Source organism: Electrona antarctica, assembly GCF_951216825.1.
Source record: "Electrona antarctica genome assembly, chromosome: 23".
Classification (NCBI taxonomy): Eukaryota; Metazoa; Chordata; class Actinopteri; order Myctophiformes; family Myctophidae; genus Electrona; species Electrona antarctica.
Window position 1 is genome coordinate 15,967,108 of NC_136804.1, and position 15,141 is coordinate 15,982,248.

Consider the following 15,141-nt stretch of genomic DNA (forward strand, 5'->3'; position numbering starts at 1 on the left):
TAATTCTCTGAGGACCCTCGGATCCCACTTTTAGAACTACCGAATTACATAAAGTACAGTAATCATTGTCTCTTAGTGTAGTCAGTGTGAGAATTGGGTTTAGGGTGAGAATGGGGGTGAATGTATGTAGGATATAATTACTGCATTTCACCAGAATTACATTTTGTAGGCCTACCACTTTGAAAAATAAGTAAACATTTGAATTACACAGAGTAAGGGGGACTGATTTGAGTAGACACATTCTGTAGTTGTAGCTTTACTTTCCCCCTCAATGACCCCTGGGGGTCCCCACTCCCCAGAGTAGACCCCATGTTTGAGCCTAGGCATAGGTCATGAGGTCAATGTGAGTTAGCAGGTCTATAAATAAATCGAGCTGACATGAGTAATAATGAATTGATTGGTTTATCATGTTTATATTTGCATAAGGTTGTGTCGGACATGTTTGGTTGAGGAGAGTTTTAAGTAAGAGTCTCTCCGTCCCATGTTTCGGGTGCACCGCCGGCTGGTTACTTAATTATAATCTTTAAACTTTTCTATACTATGTATTTTTAGTTTAGTTTTATTTATAGTTATATACATTTCTACCAAATCTTTGAACTTTTTTTTATTTTATTATTTGAAAAATGTCAATTTTTTATTAATACATCAACTACAGCAATGTAATTCGGTCAGTGTTGTCACCATTGACAACATACCGACCAATCACAGCGCGATCCGTCACTCCAAGCTATGGGACCTGTTACCTTATGTTTCTGAAAGAGAGCCGCGGGTTTCATACTTCGTCGCGCGGACGGTGCCGCGCGGCTGAAAACAGACCCGATCTGCAAGCTCACAGCGCGCGGCGTCGGCGACGCCCCGTGAGCTTGTAGATCTGGTCCATTTTCAGGCTGGCTCTGATGACGCCATCCTTTATTTTTATCGCAATGACCTCACCTCTTATGGCAGAAGTTTACTAAAGCAGAGAGACTCTTTTCTCTCCTGGAACCTTTTTAATCTTTTGTCCCTTTTTTTTACCCCTTTTCTTTTCTTTTCTGTTTTTATTTCTGTGGAATCCAGACAGTATCTTTCTCTAAAAAAATAACAAGAATACAGGCCTGACCGGGGTGATGAAGCTGTCCCCTTTTTAACGGCAAAAATCCCTCTGTAAACGGTGAGTTTCCGAAATTTCTTTAATGACCAACTCAGCATCTCGTAATGTAAAGTATTGGGGGCACGTCTGTCTAAAAGCTGTTGGAGTTTTACCCAGCCGTGCGATAAAAAAGTAACACAATGTACAAATCATTGTTTTACAATTGCATTCAAAAAGTGAGATTGTTTGTTGTGACATAAATGTGGCTTGGTTTTGTTTTTATGTTTTCTTTCCTTTCCCGCGATGTTTGTTAGGCAAACAACAAACATGTATGATGTCAGGGAATATTAGAGGAAACATTCAATCTGTCTACAACTCATAATTCACGTGTAATAAGTCAGTAATAAGTAAATATATCGGTTTATTGACTTTTATGACTACAATCTATCCAAGTTGAACATTATACAGCCGCATCCATGATGACATATTTGATCAGACAGCTTTTGCACTGACAGAATGTTTCTGTATTTAACTTTCTAAAATAGTAGATGGATATGAACAATTGAAAATCAAAATGTTGTGTATGGTTTTTACTTTTTAGTTCTGTAGTAGTATCCTTTATGGTCGATAACACAGTGACTCAACTGTCATGTTACTCTTATGTAAGATTATATGAGTGATGGCAATTATTCAAGGCTTTTTAGCAGAATGACATTTCAATGCAAATGGAAGGCAGTAGTATGGAGACTGATTAGTTATGGCATAGTTTAGAAACATAAAAGAGTTGACCAACTGTTTATGAATAAGAGTTATGATAAAATAGATAGATAGTTAATCCTGGTCAAATATTTCTCGGCTACAAGTGAAGGTTGCTTTGTCAAATTTGTAATTGAGTTGAAGTACTGGAGTACTAATTCATTTCTAGGAAGGGTACACAAGGTACATCATGTAGTGGAGTCAAAAGTACAATATTTGTGTAGTGGAGTCAAAGTCATAAAGTCAATTACTTTGTTATTTTGTCCATACCTTAATATCTGACATGTTTATAGTATTCTGTCCTTTCATAATTGCGATTTGGACGGAAGTAGTCTATGAGATTTTAGTCTGTTTCCCAGTAACTTCTGTCACTATAATGTTCAGAAGTGTACACCACACACACACACACACACACACACACACACACACACACACACACACACACACACACACACACACACACACACACACACACACACACAATAGACAATGTCATGAAGATCAGTTTTGGGGGGAATGCTTACGTTTGGTGACATGTAGACTTCATGTCATGGATTAAAGCTAAGTGATGTTTGTTAAACCAATGGGTGTCTATATATTGTAGAGTGTTTGCAGTAAGCAGCTCTTTTGTAAACAGAAAATAAGTTTTCAGGTGGGAAAACTGATTTGAGCCAAACAGAACACTGAAATTCGAATACCATCAAATTGAAGATATTAAATGGGTTTCTCTTTCCTGTGACTGAAACTGTCAACCCATCTGAAATTATAGTTTCTGATTAAAGATATGTAGGAGAGACAGTGAGACCCCTGAACAAACACACTATGATAACATAATAGAGCTTTAACCTTTTATAACAAAAAGTACCCATACCTTTTAAGTGGACAATAACGAGGAACGCTAAGGATGTCCATCACATTTATGAATAGTCCACTTTTGGAACAGTGGTTCCCAAAGTGGGGTCCAGGGACCCCCAGGGGTCCTTGAGGAAGTTCCAGGGGGTCCCCAGCTAAATCATAGTTTGGAATGAAATGAACCCTTATGGGTCTGTAACTCTGAGTGTACAAATGTTACAATTATATTATATTGGGGTCCCAGAGATAGAAATGCCATTAAATGGGGGTCTGTAGACTATATGCATGTCAAACTGGAGGTCCTTGAAATTAAACGGGTTGAGAATCACTGCTAGAGCTGTAAAAATCTTTTATGGGGGTCCCTGGCATCCATCCATCCATCCATCTTCAACCGCTTATCCGTAGTCGGGTCGCGGGGGCAACAGCTCCACCAGAGTGCTCCAGACTTCCCTCTCCAGAGCAACATTAGTGACTTCCTCCTGGGGGATTCCGAGACGTTCCAAGGCCAGTGAGTCGATGTGTTTCCTCCAACTGCGCCTTGGTCTGCCCCGGGGTCTCCTCCCAGTGCGACGTGCGTCGAGGACCTCCCTAGGGAGACGCCCGAGAGGCATCCTAACCAGATGCCCGAACCACCTAAGCTGGCTCCTTTCCAGGCGAAGGAGCAGCGGTTCTACTCCGAGTCTCTCTTGTGTGACTGAACTTCTCACCCTATCTCTAAGGGAGATGCCAGCCACCCGTCGAAGAAAACTCATTTCGGCCGATTGTATTCTTTCGGTCATGACCCACACTTCATGACCATAGGTGAGAGTAGGAACGAAGATTGCTCGGTAGCCTTCTGTCTTCTGGTCCCTGGCATATCTTTTGAAATAGGGTTTCCGCGGGTTAATTAGTGTCAATTTTGGGTCCTTGACATGAAAAAGTTTGGGAACGACTGGTCCACAAAATAAGAATGTGAATATTGTAATGTTACCGAGCAATACCGAGTGTGAATGTTTGAACGATGTATGGCTGCGCTTATTTTTTTACAGTATGCTAGGGGAAAAACTAGGGCTGATTATAGAAGCATTTATATTATTGGTTCTATAAGAACCCTTAACCACTTAACCCTATATACTTCATTGAACGTGGCCCGCCGCTGTTTTCCCTACATCTACACCAAAGCTCTTGATCTTTCAAGCTCACAGTGCATCGTGACACGTTGTTGTGACCTTGTAGATCTGCTATGTTGTTCGGCGAATGTTCACCTATAAGACATGCCCACAATTGGGATTCTAGGGTTTAAGTTGTTGAGCCTGCCTCAAAGAACAATAAAAAAAGGTTCTCTAAAACCATAATGCAGAACATGAAGATGAAGAATCATTCAAGATAAACATCATTATACTAGGAGGAAGATTTTTTCTTCAAAAAAGTATACAGAAAGTGGCCATACCCACCAGTTCATTAAGTATACCTGGTTAGCACCACCCACCTGAAGTTAAGCCTTGCCCACAGCTGTTGTATGATAATGGGGGAGGGGTGTCACTAAAGTGGTGTATTTCGACTGGAAAAACACAATAGAGCATGCACATCCACTAACTAAACGCCAGGTGCCGGGTCGAGGTAAACAATGGAAAAGAAAATAAGGTCTGCAACTCCGCACACTGGAATAAGCTCCAAAGCTTAAAATTGATTAAGGTTCCTTACACCATAGTGGACATTTCGACTGGGCCTTTTGACTCAAAGGCTTTCAGCTTTTCAGGAAGAAACAAAAAATACACAGGGAAGACGTATTTGAATACTACACCTGGGGGTCTACTCAGTAAGTGTTCCCGCGTAACTTCCGGGTTTGATGATGATGTCATACGCATTAGAGGGTATGCGTGTGACATCATCATCATACCCGGAAGTTATGTGGGAATGCCTACTGAGTGGCAAAAAACTACTTTCTGGCCTTGACAGCCCATACATCCAAACAGATTGCATTAAATGACTTTAAACAACATTAAATTCACTTTGTCACTCACTTTGCCACTCGATCTGCCATTCACTTTATGCATGCGCAATTGCGTATACCCTCTATTAGAGTAATGTTAACCCTGCATATAGACACATCCAAAACAGAAAATGTACAAAAATCACAGCACACTGCACACAGTAACACTGTATATGTATAAGGCAGCTCGATAATATCGATTCCGGCATATTAATTTGTAAATAATAGATCTGGACGTCTCACATTTAGGCTGTCATGTCCAATTCGGTAGTCAATCTGTACCGGTAGAACGCTTATTATAATGCTTTTATCCATGTGAAAACTATATCTAAACAAAAATGTGTTTCGCATGCCTTTAACAATTACTGTTTCTCTCCAAAGAGACCTTGAACATCTACATCTACTGTAAGAGCCACTGTTCTATGAAAGAGAACTCCTGTTTTATTATCTCTGTTCCAAAAGGAGTATGACTGTCTCCAGATAAAATGTTCTTTTCTTTTTTCTTCTTTTGAATGAACATGTGTGTCCTCCTCCTTACATTAAAGCAGTGGTTTTCAACATGTTTCATTTCGAGGCCCATTATTTGTCTGGCATTTGAGCCACGGACCACCATGTGATGGCATTTAGTCTCTCAGACCCAAAACGTAGAATATTTAGTTGTCTTTTGATAAGAGTCCATGCTGTATTGATGTTGGTACCATTAGGAGAGATAACAGGCTGCCTGTGTGTGTGTGTGTGTGTGTGTGTGTGTGTGTGTGTGTGTGTGTGTGTGTGTGTGTGTGTGTGTGTGTGTGTGTGTGTGTGTGTGTGTGTGTGTGTGTGTGTGTGTGTGTGTGTGTGTGTGTGTGTGTGTGTGTGTGTGTGTGTGTGTGTGTGTGTGTGTGTGTGTGATCCATTGGCACACAGCTGATTTTTTTATTTTTTCATATATGTGGACAGTTTTGGACATACAAGGTTTAAATTTACAATTTAGGCATTTAGCAGAAACTAAACATTTCCACCTGACAGCGACACAGGCTCATGTGTTTTTCGTATCCCTTATGTTAGATATGGTTTAGAACAGTGGTTCCCAAAGTGGGGTCCTTGAGGCAGTTCCAGGGGGTCCCCAGCTAAATGATAATCAGGAACCAAATGGACCCTATGGGTCTGTAACTCAGAGTGTACAAATGGAACTAAATTTCCATTTGGTTCCATTTTTACACTCCGAGTTAAATTAACTTTGATTTTACAATATACATTGGGGTCCCAGAGATAGAAATGCCATTAAATAGGGGACTGTAGCCTAATTCACGTCAAACTGGGGCCCTTGAAATGAAAATGGTTGAAAATCACCACTAGAGCCATAAAAATCTTCTCTTAGTCCTTGGCATATTTTTCAAATGGGGGTCCGCGGGCTAATGAGTATCAGTATCAGGTCCGCTCCAGCTACCGGAAATGGATCAGTGCTCGATACATTAACCTGCTTGCCGTCGCAGCCCTTTCTACTACGGCAGAACTACTGTCACGTAGTGTCTACAACGCCATGTCCTAACCATGTTTATTGAAATTATAGCTGTCATACATTTACACCGATTGCTCCATCACCTCTCTTATGCTGTGTAATGTGTTGGCATGCTCTGAATGAAGAAATAACACTAATACCATGTCAATACATATGTCATATTAACCATGTGTTTATTAAAACGGTTTTAGAATAACACAGATTGCTCCAGCACCTTCCTCTTTTCACTACTGATCATGTCCAGCACATGTATAAAGAATTAAGCAATATCGGCAAGTTAGCTGACGCGCGACGGGGTGTTTAGAAAAAATGTGTTTATGTTTGACACATGCTGCATAGATGCGTCACCATGGGAACCAATGTCGCCATCGCCGTCGGCTGTTTGTTTAACGATTTTGACAGCTACGACGATTGCGTCATAGCCACCGTACTTCCGCGTAGCGGAGCGGTCCTGAAAACAGTCGTTGCTTAAAGTCCCTATTTTGGGGGTTGTTGACATGAAAAGGTTTGGGAACCCCTGGTTTAGAAAACAGAGGGAGACAGTAGATGGATAAACAAGAGAAGGATTTTAGAGGGATATTGCATAACTAAACATACACACGTGTCCATAGGTGGTCTTACAACCCCCCTCAACCACGCAAAGGCCTGTGTTTGTGTTCTGGAGATGTAAGAGACCTTGTGGAGACCTTTTTTGGTCTGTGGTCAAATACATATCAATTTAGGGGGTTCTAGACTTGAAAAGGTTCGAGAACAATTATTTTTCTAGGATATGTAGGGTTAGAATTTAGATGCCATTGACAAAATTGGTCACAAATGATACTGTATTAGTGTGATGATCAATCACAAAACGACGCGATTTTGACCACAGCAGTGTTTTGAGATTTGAAAAAGGCTCACATCTGCAAAACGCTGGACATTAATCAAATTAATCAGGTGGATCACCACCCATCACCACCCACCAGGCAAACCAGGCATACTTAATGAACTGGTGGGGGTGTCCACATAAAAACAACATTTTAACAAATACTGTACACGTTTTTGAAAAGATTATACCTCCTTATATAACAATAAGACCCGATCATGTTTTAGGGTAGAAAACAATCACGGCACTCTTTTTTTTTTTTTTTAAGATATTTTTTGCGGCTTACGCCTTTTATTGGTTTTTTGAAGGGACAGACAGTAGGCTGACAGGAAACGGGAGAGAGATGGGGGAAGACATGCAGTAAAGGCCGTGTCGGGCTCGGGAGTCGAACCCGCGGCACACTGCGACTGGATTACCAGTCGGGTGCCCAGACGGTTACGCCACCGCCTGGGCCAATCACGGCACTCTTTAAGTAAGAAACGTCAGTACTGTTTCCTTCACTGGCTGTATGTTCCTTATAGAGTTGAGTCGGTGACACAGAGAGATTTAAACGCATTTCATCACAAGAATAACTCGGGAACAGCAAGCACGATGATGACTCTAGTCTGCATTAACCAATTCTCACATCATCGCTGTCGGGCACAAACCTTGTACAGTTGGGTGCCACCGATATTGTCCCTTATCATTTGACCCATTTAGGCCTGACCTCACTTTTTTTTTAAATCCTTCTAAATCCTCCAGTTTTCTGAAATAAATATTTTCACGATTTTTCAAAAATAGCAGACCTACAAGCTCGTAGAGCGCCACTCGGTGGCGCGCTATGAGCTTGTAGATCTGCTATTTTTCAATAGCTAAATTATAACAATGTTTAAAACACCAAAAGGGGTTCCCGCCCAAAATGGGTTACTGTAACTGTCCTTTTGCGCAGATCACGCAAACCTCAGCAAAAAGAAAAGGACAATATCGATGGCCTCCAACTGTATCTCCATGTTCCAAATGGGTTTTTTTCAGGGCTGTCAAAATAACTTAGTTAACCGAGTTTATTGAATTGTGAAATGAATTAGTTTAAAAATGTTAACGCCATATAGTATGGCCATATTGGCCCTATTCGAAGGTGCTGATAACGGATGATTTCGCCTATTCAATACAGAGATAGCGGTCGAATCCGCTGATCTGGAAGGGGGTAAAAAACACAAGTCTGTTATTGCCATTAAAGGCTGCATAATTTACATAGACAGTGGCTTTAATCACAGCACGACAACGGGGTGAGAGACAGAGAGATCCTACCACACTGGATTTGTTATAAAGAATAAAACATTCATGTATACATATGTATGTATGTTAAATGTATATATCCGCCTTCTGTCATTTATCTTTCAGTTCCCACAACAATATACAGAAAAAACATGGCATATTTTGGACATGGATTCATACATTTTTAAGCTGTGATTAATCAGATTTTGTTTTTATCGTTTGACAGCCCTTGTTTATTTATTTTTGTAAATTAACGTCCTACTACTACTACAGTTTCACTTCAAGTAGTCAAGTAGCAAAAAAAATAGCAGCTTGTCAGCTTGGCAATTCATTTGTGAAAGTGGTTCAGTGTATCAAGATCTAATAACTACATTGTGGGCATTGCATATTGGCATATTTTTGGCATCGGTTTTCACCCGACAGCATCGATATGCTAACATACATAGAGTGTGTGTGTGTGTGTGTGTGTGTGTGTGTGTGTGTGTGTGTGTGTGTGTGTGTGTGTGTGTGTGTGTGTGTGTGTGTGTGTGTGTGTGTGTGTGTGTGTGTGTGTGTGTGTGTGTGTGTGTGTGTGTGTGTGTGTGTGTGTGTGTGTGTGTGTGTGTGTGTGTGTGTGTGTTTTTGTGACGACTTTTAATAGTGTCAGGCAGTGTGCCAGGAATAGGCTGTGTGACACATGGCATTGAAAGAGCGCTTCCTAATTTTATCCCCCCCCAAGTGCTCTTCTTCATTCACAGATATGTGTAGCTTATATAAGGCCCTTGTCAGGGTCATTTCCCAAAGTAGCCCTAGATGAGTTTCTCCTCTGTCGTTGCATTGACTTGAGAGATACTTAGCAGCAGTAAGTAAGCCTTTGCTAGTTCACCGGGAGTGTCTGGGCTGGGGGGGAGGCTGTACTAAAGGTAAGGACCCCTATTATACAGCAGTCTGGCTTCAGGTTTGGTTTATTGTAGATGGGTTTGCACTTGCAGATTTCAAGGTAGGGTCAGTTATATGTTTAGGTTAAAACAAATTAATATAGCACATGACAGACAGACAGAAAAAGTTTGTTAATTATTTACTTAATTGAAAAGGACAGCGTTGCACATGACACAGGCATTCAAACATGTCATATTGGGGCTGGGCATTGAAGCCTTAGACCTAAGCCTAGACCTTAGCCTTAAGTCGTGGTGGGTTGTGTTGTTTGAAAAATCTGATATTTTGACGAGCAACACTGTTGTTCAACAAAGTCTAAATAAAAGTTTGTGCCCACATACAGCAGTTTGCAGGCTGACTGTCTGAGAATGTTCACTTTTGTTGAGGCTAGTAAAACCAACAGACTGCAGAAGAGAGTCATTGGCGGAGTATTTCCTGCTGGGGACTTTAAATATATCGCTATCCAATAATCTTGGCAAAACTCATATTTTCTTAATGATAAAATTGTGACTGTACTACCGTAGCAGTCTGCAGTTAGCTGTTTCTAATTTGCTCCGTGCATAGATTTAATACAATCGGCATGCTACTTTTCTTAGCTAAAAGGGAAACTGGCTCAGAGAGATGACAAGTGTAACAAAATAAACAAACAAAAAAAGATTGTTTATTTTTGTCTATTGGATCACAGATAAGTTACAGTTATGTAATTGTCCATTGAAGCCGTTGTGTTTTTTGGCAGTGGTCTGTATTTAGCCTGGTAAGTGTTGTTTATAGAAAGGTCATTTTGAGAGGGAAAACCAAACCGACCCAAGCATTGTCTTCATAGCATGCTGATAGGCCAGTGATTCTCAAAGTGGGGCCCTTGAGAGAGTTTCAGGGGGGTTCCCAGGAATTTATAAGTTAATATTACATCAAAATAGCTGCACAAGCTCACAACGGGACATGAGAAGCACTGGAATACAATACACATTCCAGTTAATAAATAAAAATCACATCCGTGTGAAGTGAGTGGCGCTCTTATCATCATACATCATCATGATGCAAAAATAGACACACTGCCTATTTGCTCAGACACTATGACGTCAAATTCTCCATTCATTGTCAATGGGAATTTAATGTTTGTGACTGTGTAGGACGGAAATCTACACTAATAGCTGAATGAAAAATCACCCCCGTGTGAAGTGAGGGGCGCTCTTATCATCATACATCATCTCATGAACTGCATTTATGCGATTGGTTGGTTAAATTTACGTCATATTTTGCAGACATTTTACCTAATTTCTCCTTTCATTGTCAATGGCAAATATTGAGACGTGTGGGGACAAATCTGGGGCCATGGTTCTCAGCAGGAAACCGGTGGATTGTGCAGTCCGGGTAGGGAATGAGGCATTAGCCCGGGTGAAGGAGTTCAAGTATCTCGGGGTCTTGTTCACGAGTGAGAGGAAAACGGAGAAGGAGATCAGCCGGAGAATCGGAGCGGCAGGGGCGGTATTGCAGTCGCTGTACCGCACTGTTGTGACGAAAAGAGAGTTGAGCCAGAAGGCAAAGCTCTCTGTCTACCGAGCAATCTTCGTTCCTACTCTCGCCTATGGTCATGAAGTGTGGGTCATGACCGAAAGAATATGGTTGCGAATACAAGCGGCCGAAATGAGTTTTCTTCGACGGGTGGCTGGCTCCCTTAGAGATAGGGTGAGAAGTTCAGTCACACGTGAAAGACTCGGAGTAGAGTCGCTGCTTCTTCGCCTGGAAAGGAGCCAGCTTAGGTGGTTCGGGCATCTGGTTAGGAAGCTTCTCGGGCGTCTACCTAGGGAGGTCCTTGAGGCACGTTCCACTGGGAGGAGACCCCGGGGCAGACCAAGGCACAGTTGGAGGCAACACATCGACTCACTGGCCTTGGAACGTCTCGGGATCCCCCAGGAGGAAGTCACTAATGTTGCTCTGGAGAGGGAAGTCTGGAACACTCTGGTGGAGCTGTTGCCCCCGTGACCCGACTATACGGATAAGCGGTTGAAGATGGATGGATGGATGGAAGGATGGGGACAAAAGCTATAGGATGGGCTAGCGCCCCTCAAAAATGGTGTGTTACTTGGAAGTGGTATGATTTAATGTCTGGGCTGATTCCGTATGTGTCAAAGGGCCAACGCAGCTACGCCACTGCGAGGTGGTGAAGTTAGATGGCAGGTCCACCTCGCTACTAGGCCACTGCGAGGTGCGTTGGTGCGTATTGCCAAGCAGACATATTGTTCCCATCTCGCCCCGGCTGAGTGTGATGTCATCATCACCCAGCCTGGAGGAGTCTGTCTCATGTGTGCAGCCACACCTACGCCTGGAGTCTCTGTCTCTCTGCGCTTTAAATCACTGCTCTCCGCTCATCTTTGTCCTCAGGACGGGACCAGTTTTTTTTACCCTTTTCCATGTGTGTGTGTGTGTGTGTGTGTGTGTGTGTGTGTGTGTGTGTGTGTGTGTGTGTGTGTGTGTGTGTGTGTGTGTGTGTGTGTGTGTGTGTGTGTGTGTGTGTGTGTGTGTGTGTGTGTGTGTGTGTGTGTGTGTGTGATATATATAATATGTATATGAGAACCGCACACAGGTCTGAGGCAGGAACCCTGCTTTAGATGAGCTCTCACATAACGGCAGTTGAGATGATGTTAAGTCAGTGTAACCGGCCTCACAAGTTCACAACATTTGAAAAGCCAAGGCTGGAAGATTCTTGCTATATTTACAAAGCGAGGGGGATATCACCATGGGCGGATGGATAGTCTCGCGTAGCCAGACAACTATTCCACAGTCTCCGAATGCTATATAGAGTCTGGAACTACACCTCCCGAAATCTGAGTACGGAAGCTGCTATTTCCGTTCACGAAAATATATTTTGAAATATCTTCTTTTTATTTTTTTATTTTCATTTTCTGCTAAGCAACAAGCTATATATGCTTAGATGATTTCTATTTATATTAGGATACATTTGCACAACTGTAAAGACGAAACGGAAGTGGGGAGGAGGCTCCACTTCCGCTTTATATTTTACTCATGATAGAGCTTCCGTTGCTCCAGACTGTATGACATTTTGAAATTGCGAGAGGCAACAGTCTGGCAACGCGAGAGACTAGCATGGATGGAAAGAGACAGACAGACAGACAGCAAGGGAGGGGGGAGGGGGGTCTCCGTGATTCAACCCGGTCTGGTCTTTGGCTGAAGGACTCGGCTTTCAGCATCTCACCTTCGCCGTGGAGACCGTAAAGTCTAAGTTAGTCTCCGTGATGCACGTATAGAGATCATGTGGCGCTGAGCTGGAGCATGCAGATTCCTTCTGTTTTAGTCACATGTTGTTTTTTTCCGCCGTCGCTTCTTTTTTCGTGTTTGTCATCATCTCATCTGTGTGGACTGGAATCAGGTGGGGAAGGAGTTGATGTGCATTCACTGGCTAGTTGCCAGTGGTGGGGAAAAAAGTACTCAAATGTTTTACTTAAGTAAAAGTATCAATGCTTCAACCTTCAACATAGAAATACCGGTACTCTGTTACAAGTAAAAGGTCCGGAATTTATTTTAACATGTACCTGACTAAAAACATATTCGCATCAAAATGTACTTAAAGTACTCGTTGTGCAGAATGTCTCATTTCAAATGTATACAAATATTGAAAGATATTGCTCTTGAGCTGCCGTGCCATTCTCATCTCTACATGTTTAGTTGGGGAGAAGTTATTTGCCAGAAGGGGTTGACACATGGATTAAAGTTCTGTCACAGTGTTGATTTTAAAGTCACATTGTAGTCACCTGGAATTTGTTTGTGTTAGTCTAGTTTTAGTCGACTAAATATCATAAGATTTTAGTAGACTAAATCTACAGTTGATTTAGTCGACTAAAGCGTATTTTCGCGGGCCTTGATGCTGTCATAATGGCTGATTTTACACTTGCTGAAAATAGCCAATCTACAAGCTCACAACACGCCGCACGCCATCGCAGTGGTGCACGTGAGCTTGTAGATCTGCTATTTCGGCGAAATCAACACTGCTCTGTCACCACGACTGATTTCAGTCATTTGGATTCCATAGAAGCATCTGAATACTGAGATTATAGCTTTGTACCGATTGAGTAAATAAACATCTGTAATTTCTTTCTATGATCTCACCAGGGAATTAATGTTCATATCTTGCTCAATGCTGAGAGTATAGATTTGTACTGATCGACTTAAGGGTAGTATAACCTTGTCGTCCCGTCCCCCCACCCCCCAAAATGTTTTTGGCACCCCTAAAGAAAAGAAAAGAAAAGTGCAATGATGATGGCCCTGTTTGCATGCTGAAAATAGCAGATCTACAAGCTCACAATGCGTTGGGCTGCGAGTCTAGGGTTGATCCGATCACGTGATCGAAATCGGGTCCGATCACGTTATTTAAAAAAAAAACATGATCGGGACGTCCCTAGTATCACTATTATATCCATATCATGATATTAGACTGGGTATTCTCTTGTGATTTTGGATATTGAACTATTGTGATATGGCATATTAAAGTGTTCTCAAAATATATAAATATCAGATCGGGAATCGGTATCGGCAGATACTCAAAATCAAATGATCGGAATCGGATCGGGAGCTAAAAAACGTGATCGGGACATCCCAAGCTGCGACGCGTTGTGAGCTTGTAGCTCTGCTATTTTCAAATTCAGAGTGCAACAGCAACACCCGAGCACCCAACACATAAAAAGATCTCATCTCCATTCTCCAGTTCTCCACTAGTCACTCCCTAACATTTTAGTCTAGTTCTTATTTGTTTGGCGAAATTGTCAGTATATCATAGTTTTAGTCATCATGGCTTAGTTTTTTATTTAGTTTTGGTCAGTGAAAGAATAGTCGACGAACATTTTTCGCCATAGTTTTAGTCGACGAAATCAACACTGGGTGTCTGTCAGGTTGTTTTGCTTCAGCATACATGTTTATCTTCCGCGGAGACAGATTACATTCTGAATGAACTGGTCTGAGTAGCATGCAACACAACAGTGCAGTCATAGGGCCAGATTCCAACCTGTGATGATGCCTGTTGAGTCACCAGAAGCAATTTGATTTAGCCAGCAATGAGTTCAGTCTGGTTATGAATGATGATGTCACTGAGAAGCCTTCATATCATTTTATTCATCTCTCTTCTGACTCATATTGTTAAAAAAAAAAGTTGCACAGGTGCTGGAATTTCCTTCTAACCTGCTTGAATTATAGTAAACATGGTGCTTAACATCAGGAATGTGTTGAATTATAGCATTTTATTTTGATTGACTGGTGTTGGTATGATAATTGTAACATTGTTCCCATAAAACGGAGCCTATTCTGCTATAGCACGATACTAGTTAAACAGATGGGTGTGGTTGTTTAACTCGATGGTTGGATGTTGAGTTATCGCAGGGGAAAGTGGCTGAATTCTTGATAAATATTAGACAGACGGAGAGGTCCAGAACTCCAGATATCCTCTTGAGACTTGTGATGTGACCCAAAGTGACCTTCCTCAAGCCAGCCTCTGTCATTTTACCCATTTAGACCTGAGGCCGATTCTAACCCTTTCACCCTTTTTGTTTTTTGTTTTTCTTGCCAAAGACCCACAATGAAATGTATTTAGCCGCGGACGACCAAAAGATTTTTAGACACTTGAAAACTTGAAACGGGACATCTGCATAATGAGTACTTTTACTTTTGGTACTTTAAGTACATGTTGATGCCAATACTTTTGTACTTTTACTCAAGTAGAATTTTAGAATTCCAGACTATTAGTTAACAGTAACGGAGTATTTCTATATTGCAGTATATTGATACTTTTACGGTATATGATCAATCAATCGATTGGGTTCAATGGAACCAACAGTTTACTCATGACAATTAGTTTTCTACTTTGTTTGAAACCCGCCTACCAGTGATATCATTGTCAGGCCGATTTGTCTTTTCAAACATGATTTCATTTTTTTAATTTCAATTATTTTTTA

General features: G+C 41.6%; 1 protein-coding gene and 1 long non-coding RNA gene across 6 annotated transcripts in view; both read left to right on the forward strand.

Annotated features, from left to right (window-relative positions):
• The window catches only part of dusp16 (dual specificity phosphatase 16), a 50,137-nt gene that overhangs the window by 4,681 nt on the left and 30,315 nt on the right, over positions 1-15,141 (forward strand). Inside the window, exon 3 of one of the 5 annotated variants that reach the window (XM_079494867.1) lies at positions 1,057-1,150. The exons of 2 other annotated variants lie outside the window; for them this stretch is intronic. The gene's annotated coding sequence lies outside the window, so the exon portion shown is untranslated. Of the gene's footprint in view, positions 1-967; positions 1,151-15,141 lie in introns of those variants that run through there. 2 more of the 5 variants (XM_079494868.1, XM_079494869.1) reach the window with 2 other exon arrangements.
• LOC306916827 overlaps positions 7,941-15,141 on the forward strand; it is a 37,516-nt gene continuing 30,315 nt past the window's right edge. Inside the window, exon 1 of the long non-coding RNA XR_013789028.1 lies at positions 7,941-8,001. This is a non-coding gene — a long non-coding RNA (uncharacterized lncRNA). The remainder of the gene's footprint in view (positions 8,002-15,141) is intronic.